Below are 14248 nucleotides of genomic sequence, written 5' to 3' on the forward strand. Positions count from 1 at the left end.
TCCTACACCAACGTTATCCGCCTGTAAAATCCGTCGCGATCACCTCAATTCCTTGTGGCAAACGGTAAAGGCAGCATACGACATATGCTCCGACTGCATTATAGCTGCAGGCGAGAGCGCCGCAGACACAAAATCCATACTAAAGTCCAAGTATTACCAAACGTACTCCACTTACGAAATATTTGCCGCGCAGCTGATGGAACAAATCCAAAAGGGCTCCTCCCAAATACCGCAAGCTCCAGTAACTCCGTCCCAAAATTTCACGTCTTATGGCTGTCGGCTCCCTCCTATCGACACAGAGGTTTTCTCTGGCGATTATCTTCGCTGGCCGACTTTCCGGAACCTTTTCACGGCAATATAAATAGACAATCCGAGTCTAACGCCCATTGAAAAATTATTCCACTTAAATTCAAAAACAAGTGGCGAAGCTCACTCCATAGTTTCGAGATCCCCACTCACCAATGATGGCTATCGCTCAGCCTGGAATAACCTAACTGAGCGTTTCGAAAATAAGCGATTGCAGGTGAACAGTCACCAGAAAACACTTTTCAATGTGCAATCCATAGCACAGGAGTCGGGAGCAGCACTTTTCAAGGTTGCTTAACTTCCTTAAAATTTTCCGGTGTTAATATTGAGAATTGGGACCCTATCCTGGTTTATATGTGCTCGACAAAACTACCAAAGCTCACTCTCTCATTATGGGAGCAATCCATCCAAAATAAAGCCGAAATTCCTACGTGGCTTGAGCTTGATGCATATTTGACGGAGCGCCATCTAACTCTTGAGGCCGTCGGTAGCTTCCGATTTTCCAATTTCACCACGTCCAGTCCAAAGACACAAATCGAGAGGCAGAATTTCCAAAAATAAATTCCTTCAACACAAGGTTAGTTCCGATAACCAAAGGCTGCGATCTGTGTTCGAAGAAGAACCACCCCGTGCGTATATGTCCACGCTTCCTACAGATGACGGTAGAAGATCGCTTAGCCTATATCCAAAGGAAGCAGTTGTGCTCCAATTGCTTTGCAAGTAGCCATCAATTCCGGGATTGCACAAGCGCTCACAACTGTCTCACTTGCCAAGATCGGCATCACACATTGCTGCATCGAAACAGCGGTCCTACTACTCCGACGATTCCATCCGACCCTCCAAGGCCAGTATCCGCCTCAGTTCCACACATCATTTCGTCCTATTCAACGCAAGTTTCCGTACAAAAAGTTCCTCCTAAGAATACTCCATCCGAATATTGGGTTCCATACCCCGCCTTGGATGGCAGGCGTACTCGAGGTATTAAATCCTACCAATGCCGAGTCTGCCAAAAGATCCATCCTCTTCGGAAGTGTTCACGCCAAAAGGGCGTTTAATTTCAGGAGGCAGTGTCGAGCGGCAGTTTTATCCAGATGTCTACATCTCGCGCGCTCGCACTGCTCTGGAGCGCTTAAGTTAAGTTAGGCTTAGGCAGTTCTTGTTTCAAAGTGATACAATAAACATCTACGCACGTCGCGTAAAAACCCCAAAATACTCCCGTGTTTTTTGGGTATCATTCAATCTTGGGGCTGAACCATTGGATACTAAGACATGAACCACAATGTAAACAGCTTAGCCATGACAATCAGTCGACGCTAACTTTCTATAACTTTATACAACTTTCACAGAGGTTGTGCCAACTTGCACGGTATCGCATTAGAAGGGGCATCATTTTAGCTAATTTCTGAATAAATTACAGGCAATTCAAACCCACAGTTTTCGAGAAATTCAAGTATTTTCAATTATGGCTTTTGCCACGCGGTCACACTGTCCAGGCCAGCGAGAAATCGTATGCACCCGTGACATCAACCATTGAAATATATATGCAAATTTTAATTAATTCATACAACTCTCACAGAGGTTGTGCCAACTTGCATGGTATCGCATTCGAAGGGGCATCATTATAGCTAATTTCTGAGTTAATTACGGGCAATTCAAACCCACAGTTTTCGAGAAATTCAAGTATTTTCAATTATGGCTTTTGCCACGCGGTCACACTGTCCAGGCCAGCGAGAAATCGTATGCACCCGTGACATCAACCATCAAAATATATATGCAAACTTTAATTAATTCATACAACTCTCACAGAGGTTGTGCCAACTTGCACGGTATCGCATTCGAAGGGGCATCATTATAGCTAATTTCTGAGTTAATTACAGGCAATTCAAACCCACAGTTTTCGAGAAATTCAAGTATTTTCAATTATGGCTTTTGCCACGCGGTCACACTGTCCAGGCCAGCGAAAAATAGTATGCACCCGTGACATCAACCATCAAAATATATATGCAAACTTTAATTAATTCATACAACTCTCACAGGGGTTGTGCCAACTTGCACGGTATCGCATTCGAAGGGGCATCATTTTAGCTAATTTCTGAATAAATTACAGGCAATTCAAACCCACAGTTTTCGAGAAATTCAAGTATTTTCAATTATGGCTTTTGCCACGCGGTCACTCTGTCCAGGCCAGCGAGAAATCGTATGCACCCGTGACATCAACCATCAAAATATATATGCAAATTTTAATTAATTCATACAACTCTCACAGATGTTGTGCCAACTTGCACGGTATCGCATTCGAAGGGGCATCATTATAGCTAATTTCTGAGTTAATTACAGGCAAGTCAAACCCACAGTTTTCGAGAAATTCAAGTATTTTCAATTATGGCTTTTGCCACGCGGTCACACTGTCCAGTCCAGCGAGAAAGCAAATTCAGTCAAGACATTTACCACGAAAAGGTATTTATCGATATATCGCCAAGTGCCAAGCTACGACCTACAACACTTAATTGAGCCAATCGAATACTTTTGGCCGCCAAGTATTGAAAAATATATATTTTATGTTTCAAATTTTCATTGTGATATGTATGCACCCCCTAATTGGTATTTATTTCCCTATTATTTGAATGTATAATTCATCGAAATCGAGCCAGTGGTTTGGTAAAATTTAACATTTTATTGATTTAAGAAAATTATAAAAATTCCCTATTTGTTATTGTGGAGTTGCCATACTGCCGAACAGAATCCCCGTAACTTTGAATGAGAAGCTCGTGCAGAGAAGTAAAGTGAAAAGAAAATATAAGCTGAAATATATAATAAAACTTAAAACATAGATACATCATGTGTAAGTTATTCGTATTAAAACTATTTTGCTGAATGTCTTTTAATATGTTCCTTTATTATAGCGCAAAAGGAAGTCAAGGATTCCAGCGGAAAATTTACGCAGAAAATGTAAGTAGACTTTGAATTTTTTTCTGCATGAGGGTCGGGGTTTCCTGGAAACACAGCATCAATAGCTTAACGGCGGAGCACGGCCATCGCTGGCAAGTAATTGTAAGGAGACTTATACTTATAAATGTAATTCTAAATCCTTACGCGCCAAACTTTTGTATGCCAAGTTCCCGTTCGTATCCCCCTTCCCCACTTCCCCCACAATCCCGAACCAAACCCTCGCTGGAGGTCCCTGCTCGCTAATGCGATTAGTGTGAGTGCTGGCAGCGCGGTTTCCAAACGATTTAAAAATCGCTTAACAGACAACACATCCGCGGCCCAGCTTCATCGCGCCCAACATCCCAGCTTCCACAAAGTGCATATCGATTTCCTTCTGTGTCGACATGTTGATGTCCCAGTGCCACAGAGAGTCTGCTGCATCATTTCTAAGTCTCCTCCGGCTTTTGTTTGAGTTTCGATTCGTGACTTCTCCATCCTGGTTGAAAGTAAATCCGCTCGACACAAAAGGAGCGCGCAGAAGCACACGGAGCATAGCTGGTACAGCGAGGAGCACTCTTCAACTTCCTCCCTCCCCGGCATCGCTATCTTCGTTATCCTTATCATTATCCGGCATACGCGCGGAAACATCGTCCACCCCGAGTAAACAATGTTGGCGCCTGGAAACACTCAAGTGCAATATTTGGCAACAATAACTTAATGTCTACATAAGGTTTTTTCGGATCGTGACTGCAACTCCAGTGGCGGCTTATCAATGTTTAACCAGAGCTGCATAACAGGCGCAGAGCTACAGCAATAAGCCCCGGAGGAGATACTGCTGAGAAGACTTGGATATTTTTGAGAAAAAATTTTTTTATTGGACGGAAGAGGCGAGCTTCAAGTGGTATGCATAGCCGAGGACATCGGGCAGGTGCTGAAATCCCATTCTCCCCCAACTAACATTCCGGGGATATGGCGACAAATCCGCTCTTAATTAATTAACATTTGACTTTGTGTACCGCCATGTGAGCTAGAGGTCGCGACCCCCCGCATGGCGACCCCAATTAGTCGCCCCATTCGATTAAACCCGAGTGCGCTTCGGCTGCATTCCGGAATGGTGTCATACCTGCCATAAAGCATGTCTGCCAGCCGTCAAAGGCGCCGTGTCAACACGACTATTGCACTTCTGCTCCGGCGGGACCAAGATGACATTGCATCACCACCATCGATTCCAGTGGGTCAACAGCCGTCCCGGTGACGGGGTTGCCATCCCCCCGACCCAGGGCTTAGTTCGGTGCGTGTGATTAAACAATTGCATGGCCGGGTGGGAAGCCCTATTTGCCTTTCGGAAAAGAAATTCCTGGAACGGCCCTTATTAAATTGCTCAACCTAAAAGTTTTGAATTTCTCACACGGACACCCTACAACAATTTGGCTCTCAAGTGGCGGCAATGTGCCAAGTGGGGGTATTATTTCAAGTGCAGTGGCGTTCATGACTGGGACCCCGGGTGGAGCGGACGCGTCCGCAAAACATTACTCAAATCGCCCCTAATGGTGGTGTATTTATATTTCGGGGCACGGAGGCCAGCTGACCGACTCATGGACGCGCAACAATTCCATTTACAAATTATAGCTTCGGTGTTTTATAACATATAACCTCCTAAGCTTGGAAATAATTTTTATTTATTTATTTACATTCTGGTTTTGGGACAATTGCAAATTGCCACCAACCACTTAATTTAGCTATAGCTCTTGGGCCTTAAGCTATTTACATATTTTCTGCAAAAGTTTATTTATATATAGTTATTAACAAAATTTAGATATTGTTATATAAGCGTATGGCCTTGATGAAATCATTGGCGCTGGCGATATTGGTGGATTTTGGGGATAGGGCATCAGGTGACTTTATGGAGAGGAAAAAGTGCCGCACGTTGTTTCGCGTACCGCAGTGCTCGCACTGGGGTGGGGGTTGTTTATTGAGAACATGCTCATGGGTGTATCTTGAGTGTCCAAAACGTAGTCTTAAGAATTTTGTGAGATCTCTGCGGTTGATGTTGTCTTCGGATGGGATGGTGTAATCTTTAATTGATCATTTCTTTTCGTTGACATATTTGTAGTGGTCAGATGCGTTTTGCCAGATCGATTCCATTTGTTTTTTGAAAGTATTTTTAATGAATAACTGTGTGTCTGTGAAGTTATAGTTGCATTCCATAACATGTGGGCTTCTTTTGTTGTGAGCTTCTTTTGCTGCTAGGTCTGATGTGTCGTTACCTGTAATCCACAGTAACATAATCTTTGGTTGGTGGCGGTTGAGGATGTCTCGAATACGAACGGTATAGAAAGATTGGTTATTGGTGTTGGTACCTAAAGTTACAGCCCTTCAGTTCAAAAAAAAAGTTTCACTTGTGAATCACCTTGTGAATCCCGTGGGACATGTCCTCTTGCACAAGTGAAGAGCAAGTGACGCTCCATATAGAAAATTGTATGGGATGTCCGCATTTTCACAAGTGAAAATTCAAATGAAAATTTTTCGAAGTCCCACGGGATTTCACTTGTTCCTTATACTCGTTTTTCGTATGGCCTGTCACGTGCCGGTGACACGTCCCAAGTGAAATCACTTGTGAAAATAACATTTTTCCCATGAGTTTTCACTTATGAAATCACTTGCAAGTGACACGTCCCAATTCAAATCACTTGTGAAAATCAGATTTTTTCCATGCGTTTTCACTTATTAAATCACTTGCAAGAGACTCGTCCCAAGTAAAATCACTTGTGAAAATCCGATTTTTCTATGAGTTTTCACTTATTAAATCACTTGCAAGTGATACGTCCCAAGTGAAATCACTTGTGAAAATCAGAATTTTTCCATGAGTTTTCACCTATGAAATCACTTGCAAGTGACACGTCCCAAGTAAAATCACTTGTGAAAATCAGAATTTTTCCATGAGTTTTCACTTATGAAATCACTTGCAAGTGACACGTCCCAAGTGAAATCACTTGTGAAAATCAGATTTTTTCCATGAGTTTTCACTTATAGAATTTAAAATACATAAATTTGTATATACTTTTAAATATATTTTAATTAAATAATGTTATTTAGGTTTTCTGTTAAAGGACACATATTGTTAGTAAGCCTAATTTTGTGTTACGTTAATTTGCCTTTTACATTGGTCTTCGCCTTCCTTAAACCTTTGTCCGGGTCCTCCGAATCCTTTGCCAACGCTCCTGATAACGATCGTATCGAGTGATACACCAATCGAAAGGTATCGCAAAAGCCAAAAAGATTGCATACCAAGACTTTCGAAATATAGATTTGTTTGGAACAAAAGGCGGTGAAAGTGTAAAAGTAAAATTTTAGAAAATTGGAGCTGCTGGATACGGTGGGGCTAAAAACCCCCGGCTATTTAGCTAGTTTTATTCTTACTGGGAATACGCGTCGAATGACACCTCATTTGTTGAAATGAATTTTAAAAGCAATTAAAACTTATACCAAAAGTACACCAAACTTTTATAAACTATATACTTATGTTTGCTTAATGAGGTTTAGTGCGTCTTAACTTGTTTCCAGTCCATTTTTAAAGTACTTAGACCAGATAATAATGAGAAACAATACGATCCTTGAACGATCACATTTTCCGACCTCCCCTAAAAATTAAAAAAATTACATAAATATTTTCTTGCTATTTTCAGAAATAAAAATTTAAACGTGACCAAGGCAATAGAAGCCGCTTTAGAGCTAGGACTATTACGGACGTCAGGCCGTTTGTCAGAAAACGAGTACCAAATAATTCTTACGTCTTTACGTAAAAATTGTTGTATTGCCATTAGTGGATATTTTAAGCAAACAAATGCTCCCAAAAAATGGCAGAAACGAATTTTCCTAAATTACAAAAGAGTTTTAGAAAAGTTGAATTTGTTCGTACCCAAAGGTACTCAACATGACCACACCCAACAAATCAAGCAGTAGCCAAGTTGGGAACAGTACCAGGCGCTCAGTAGCACCCACTGCATATGAGAATGGCTGATCAGCATATTATATGTCTCACTAACTCACCGTCTCACCGACTAAACGGCACACTGACCGGCCAATGCAGTCAGCACATTTTGCAGTGTCTGCCGAGCCAACTACACAAACTGCTACCATAATCAAAACTCCCTGACCTACCTACCTACTTTAGAATATAGCTTACTTCACTAATCATTACACTAAACTTCCGTGTTCCAAGTAGTATATAAACATGTTCCAAATGAAGAATAAAACAGTTATCAACACACCTCTTAACTCCGCGGTTCTACTTCCTACAACTGGGAATAGGGCTCGTAATACACTATCTCAACTAGCAGCTAACCACGTTAGCTCAACCTCAGCGCAGCTCAACATCGCCTGTGGTCCGGCATCGCAGTAACCATCGTTACCATTGCCGCGACGCGATCGTCCTGCCATCATAGCGTCCCCGTGCCAGCGACAAGTGCTCATTACCCCCTTGTCCAGCGGTGTGACCCGGAAGTGTGTACTTCGGTTAGGCACAAACATTGGTGACCCCGACGTGATCCTTTAACAACAAAGGATCACACTCAAGCAACCTCTTCCCACTGAAGGACTCACAGCTTTATCCAGCTCCACAGGATACGCTTCGTCTTCCAGCGTCACAGGAACTTCAGCTTAATCCAGCTTCACAGGATACGCTTCGTCTTCCAGCGTCACAGGAACTTCAGCTTAATCCAGCTTCACAGGATACGCTTCTTCTTCCAGCGTCATAGGAACTTCAGCTTAATCCAGCTTCACAGGATACGCTTCTTCTTCCAGCGTCACAGGAACTTCAGCTTAATCCAGCTTCACAGGATACGCTTCGTCTTCCAGCGTCACAGGAACTTCAGCTTAATCCAGCTTCACAGGATTCGCTTCTTCTTCCAGCGTCACAGGAACTTCAGCTTCATCCAGCTTCACAGGATACGCTTCTTCTTCCAGCGTCACAGGAACTTCAGCTTCATCCAGCTTCACAGGATACTCAGCTTCATCCAGCTTCACAGGATACTCAGCTTCACCCAGCTTCACAAGATTCTTTGTTTCCAAGACACACAATATGTCTACTTCATTCATTGAGGAAACAAGTCACACAAGAATCGATTTACACAATCGATTACTAGACACCCAAAACGAGCTGCAAGGGAAAATCCAACAGCTCATTAAGAATTATGGCAAGGATTCTGCCGACCGACGCCACCGAGACGGCTATTATTCCGGTAAGCTAAATCAGTTAAACGATCTCTGGCAGCAGTTTTGCGACCTAGATGAAGAAGTCCAGCAAGCGGCATTACCCACTGGAAGTGAGTACTCTTCACGATTAGTAGCACTTAAAGAGCTGGTCGAAAAATATCAGAATATCTTTCTGGACAACATGCCGACTGGAAGCGGGCTTCCGAAGGCCCCCCGACGAATTTCGACAAACATCAAGGTCACAACAAGAGATCAAGTCAAAGGAAATTCCGCAATTGACACGGTGATCCGACAGTTGCAGAGAAGATGCAACGAATTGGAGTCATCATTAACATTAGCCTCGAACGCCCCAACCGTCACCCCAGCCCTACAAAGGCACCTGGATCTCCATTGGGCGTTACTGAGGCAAGCCCACGACGAATTGGACAGCACACCTGGGGCCGCAGCCCTGGCAGAAGCAGAGCTAGCCCAATTCCACACATTATACGAGGAATACGAAATGAACCTGCTACGAGAAAACGACGCGCCAATGAGCCTAAACTTGGCACTTCCGCCAATTAGCATTCCGGAGTTCAACGGCGAGTATCTAGACTGGCCACGGTTCCATGATCTCTTTGTGGAATTGGTACATAACAAACCATATTCGGCCAGTCAAAAGCTACATGTTCTACAGAGTTCGCTTCGTGGTGAAGCGAGGAACGTCTTGACAGACACCGCCTTTTCACAGGGTGGCTATGACGACACCTGGTTGCGGTTGAAGGCCAGGTACCAGAACGGCAAAATACTAGTATTCGCCGCCATAGCAAAAATTATTGACCATAGGCCTATAGACGGCTCCTCGCGCCAACTAAGGGCCTTACATGACACTATAAAAAACTCAATGAGTACTCTTAAAAACCTCGATATCAGCACAAAATCCTGGGATCCAATCCTGTGTTTTCTTATCAGAAGAAAACTAGACCACCAGTCTCTAGCTGCTCTAGAAAATTCAGCGGATGCACCAACGGAAATTCCAACGTTATGGAGTGTACTGACGTTTATTGAGCGGCGCGCTTGCATGCTGGAGACGATAAGCGCTCAACATACAGCAACACTCCGCCATCAGTCAGTTCCCAACGAAGAGAGCTGTAAGATTTGTCACCTAGGACAACATAATCTTAGAGCATGTAGCCGTATCCAGCAAATGGACCCCAAAGCACGGCGTCAAGCCATTGTTCATGTAGGAGCATGCACAAATTGTTTGTCTACAGCTCATAAGGTTGAAAACTGTGGATCACCGACCACTTGTCGAGTCTGCCAGCAACGGCATCATTCACTGTTACACCAAGGACCGACTAGCAATCCAGTGGCCGGCGCAGTAACCATTGCAGGCTACGACCACGTAGGAGGATATACTATGCTCGCGACCGCCAAGGTCTCATTACAAGGGCCAAACGGTCAATTACAAACATGTCGCGCTGTAATAGATGGTGGATCACAGGTGAATCTTATCTCAAGGAGAATGGCAGATCTGCTATCTCTTAAGGAAAGGTCACCGATTGAAATATCTGGAATCGGAGGAAAGATATCAACAGCAATTAGATCAACACTAAAGCTCTCATCATGTACATCAGGGTTTGAAAAACTACTAGAGGTATTTATTATGCCCACAGTCATTACAGACCAACCGTCAGTACCGATTACAACCGATCTTAATATTCCCGAGAGACTGCCGTTAGCAGATCCTGACTTTCGGCAACCTGGACCCATTGACCTAACCTTAGGGGCTGAGGTGTATTCTCGTGTAATAACCGGTGAACTTCTTGAACTAGTACCTAATAAACCTTTGGCACAAGGCACTAGGCTTGGTTATGTAATCACAGGTTATCTCAATAAAGAAACCTCATCTGATACGGAAATCAACCCTATTCAGGTAGAAGGCAGAGGTGATTTTGCAGGACCGAACGTTGCTTATGAACCAACGAAAGATAAAAATCCGATGAATATAGAACCGACTTCTCATCAATTCAAAACCTACAAGAAGGCTGACTTTGGTTCACCATTTCTAAACTTAACCAAGAAAGATCTTAGTTTTGTTGCAGAACGTCCACATACCATAGACGTGCCAAATGATCAAGTTCTACGAGGGCACAATTTCAGTCCCCACGGTAATGTCAATTTTATCGCTAAGGGGAGTGTTAAGCAGCATCAAGAAGATGTGAAGGACCTGAATCACAAACCGCAGTTGAAGGAAAGATCCACCTTGGTCAATGATTTGTTAGGTGCTCCCTATACAATTCGGTCAAGGGCTGACCAACATCACGACTTAATTGAGGGTACCCCTCAATGGGGGGGAGAATGTTCGTACCCAAAGGTACTCAACATGACCACACCCAACAAATCAAGCAGTAGCCAAGTTGGGAACAGTACCAGGCGCTCAGTAGCACCCACTGCATATGAGAATGGCTGATCAGCATATTATATGTCTCACTAACTCACCGTCTCACCGACTAAACGGCACACTGACCGGCCAATGCAGTCAGCACATTTTGCAGTGTCTGCCGAGCCAACTACACAAACTGCTACCATAATCAAAACTCCCTGACCTACCTACCTACTTTAGAATATAGCTTACTTCACTAATCATTACACTAAACTTCCGTGTTCCAAGTAGTATATAAACATGTTCCAAATGAAGAATAAAACAGTTATCAACACACCTCTTAACTCCGCGGTTCTACTTCCTACAACTGGGAATAGGGCTCGTAATACACTATCTCAACTAGCAGCTAACCACGTTAGCTCAACCTCAGCGCAGCTCAACATCGCCTGTGGTCCGGCATCGCAGTAACCATCGTTACCATTGCCGCGACGCGATCGTCCTGCCATCGTAGCGTCCCCGTGCCAGCGACAAGTGCTCATTACCCCCTTGTCCAGCGGTGTGACCCGGAAGTGTCTACTTCGGTTAGGCACAAACAGAATTTAAAAAGAAAGACTTTTTTATTGGAAAATAAATCAGAGAAATCAGAAAATGAATGCAAATTCAGAATTTTCTGGAAATAGTGTTGAAATGCAGCACAAAGTTTTCAGAAAAAAAAAGCATAGAGCACGTGATAAGGGAAAACTTTTTCTCTGTTAATAATGCGTGTTCAATTAACTTCAAAAGTTTGCGAATGAATAAGGAATCGTTTTGTGCTTATGCATATTGTCAAGATCCCGCTTGCAACTTTTACAAGTTTCAGGGATCTTTTAATGGAAATGTAAAAATGTTTTCGAATAGAATCGGATATAGGCATTCCATAAACTTAAAAAAATCTACTCAGTGCAGGGCCTTAAATAGATTCCTTTCCAAAAAGAAATTAAAGGCAGCACTGCATTTGAATTTAGAAATAAATTGATAAATTTGGCCAACACAAACAGGGCGCTAATTGGTAATGATCAAATGATCAATAAACATTTGTCCTGTTACCGGAATTTTATATCAGAGGAAAACGCAAAAGAGGATTTTGATAAAGATCCCTTTAAAGATACCTTTGATATGAAATGTAAGAATTTTTCACACTTCATTCAGTTTCTATCGACGAAACTGGAAGTGTATTTGTGGAACAGAGAACACATAAGTCTTTTGGTGAATAACATCAAGAAGGATACATTGCATTTAGATGCAACGGGATGTGTTGTGCAACGAATGAAATATGTGGAGAAAATAATTCTCCCGTACTCATTGGTTGCACATGTTCCAGAATATAATATGGTATATCCTGTGGCGCATGCCATTTTGTCTAATCACTTTACATATGATATTGTTCGCTTTTTAAGCGAGCTAAATAGGTGTTGTAAAGTGTATAAGTTAAAGCTGCCAATTTGCAAACGAATAATAACCGACGTCAGTATGGCTATTATTCAAGCCATTTTGAATGAATTTAACGATCTAGATAGTGACATATTTCCTAGTGTATGCGTTCAATTTTGCACAAGTCACTATGCCAAAATAATGTGTGCTGATATCGACAAAACCGTTGGATTGGCTAGTATTGAGTTAAGAGATTTTGTTAGAAATGCTCTTGGTCTCAAGACCGTTAAGCAGGTGGCCTTAAAATCATGGTATGGGCATGTTTCTCGTACAGTGGTGTGGGCCCCATACGTTTGATCGATGCGATCATGGACCAACATGTTTACGTAAATATACTGAGAAACGTCACTCGTTGTAATTATTTATTTATTTATTTATATAAAGCTAGCTGAAATTTAAAACTATAGGCTAACCAAATTAAGAACACTTCAATTTTAAACTTAATTTTGGTTTTTTTATGGAATGTGATGATTTTCATGACGTTGTCGGGGGTTGGGTTTGAGATAATGTTGATGGGGTTAAGCGAATGGAAGGATTCTGATCTGGGTTGGGATAAGGAAGGACAGTGTATAATGATATGTTGGATATTGGGGAGTGGTGGCAGAATGGGCATGTGTTGGGAAGTGTTCTAGTTCTACCTAGTCGTAGCTGGTGTTCTAATTATATTTTATTATTTATATATATATACTTTTGAGCAGATGTATTATTTTAGAGTAGATACTTTAAAAGTGTGTATATAGTTTTTCCGTTCATATAAGTTAGTTGATTACTAGATGTGTTACAAATTGGTAAACTAGTGAGGATTTTTCCGTATTTGCGCGTGGGTGAGCTTAAGTTACAGACACAATGGTTATTTAACGTAAGATTACGATAAGTATGTAAGCTTAATCTACCGAGTGTTGTATGTAAATGGCTCAGCATTTATAACGATATATAAATAATCGCAAGTTCGATGTCACCTGGGTAAAGTTCACCCTAGCCCGTTGCTGCTACCACCGCTCCACCTACAGATCCTTAACCCGGATGTCGGCACTCTGCTGTCAGTGGTCGAACACGCAGTGAGGGAAGGCATTTCCAATAGATCTTACAGGCCTCGGTCACATCGTTGTCATGCTGTATCTTTCAGACAGATATCCAAATGCGGCTCACCGGCACCGGCAAAAATGTGCTCTCCGGACTTCTCGATGATGCACTGCATCATTGGACTTGGTCAGGCGCTTCAGACCCTACGCCAGCTTGGGCAGATCGGTGGGGTTCTTGGGCTCCACAGGGGATAGGAAGAGCTTCTTGACCTGAAATCGAATGAGAAGATAGTACGAAATTAGTAATTTCAAATATTGTATTCTTCACTGTTTAATCTGTAAAAATTTTAAATATTCTATAAGTGTATGAAGATATGTAAATCACAAATTACATTGACAATTATTTTCTTTCCCTGCCGATTCGAGTACGGGTCGCGCCCCTGTAACTGCTGTAGTTCCATGACTATACCGTCGCATTGCAAACTCACATCCTTGATCTGCTTTGAGGGACAGCTTGGAAAACTAGAGGCGCTTCAGTCTCCTCTTCACGGCCGACGGACTGATGTACTTTTTGTGGCCAAGGCAAGATGTTTAACTGGTGAATTCGAAGCTCTTATTCGACGTCGTTGACAAGGTCTTACAATCGTCTATCTCAGATGAAACCTGCTAAGGACTGTGTGCCCGCTTGGGCGTGCTGATGGGAGCTGGCCCGGTATTCGCGGGAGAAGCATTGATGAGGGCTCTGGAATAGTGTATCGCTGAAGATAGATGTCTCCGAAATGGTGAGGTTGTTACCGTGCAGAGATAGCTCTAAGAACTTGAGGCGCTTCAGTGATAAACCCTTCCATGCGTGGTGTCCATTGAGGAACTTGCCTTTTCATTTGCTGGGCGTTCCGGACTCTGCAGTTGCTCCCCATCGACCACGCCCGCGGGATAGAAGGTTTGC

General features: G+C 42.8%; 1 long non-coding RNA gene across 2 annotated transcripts in view; it reads right to left on the reverse strand.

Annotated features, from left to right (window-relative positions):
* Window positions 1-6400, reverse strand: part of LOC139353662 (uncharacterized) — a 397947-nt gene extending 391547 nt beyond the window's left edge. For both annotated transcript variants that reach the window (XR_011604880.1, XR_011604879.1), the window contains exon 1: window positions 6296-6400. This is a non-coding gene — a long non-coding RNA (uncharacterized lncRNA). The remainder of the gene's footprint in view (window positions 1-6295) is intronic.
* Window positions 6401-14248: the final 7848 nt, after the last annotated feature.

The sequence above is a fragment of the Drosophila suzukii genome, chromosome Y (assembly GCF_043229965.1).
Source record: "Drosophila suzukii chromosome Y, CBGP_Dsuzu_IsoJpt1.0, whole genome shotgun sequence".
In the NCBI taxonomy this organism is placed as follows: Eukaryota; Metazoa; Arthropoda; class Insecta; order Diptera; family Drosophilidae; genus Drosophila; species Drosophila suzukii.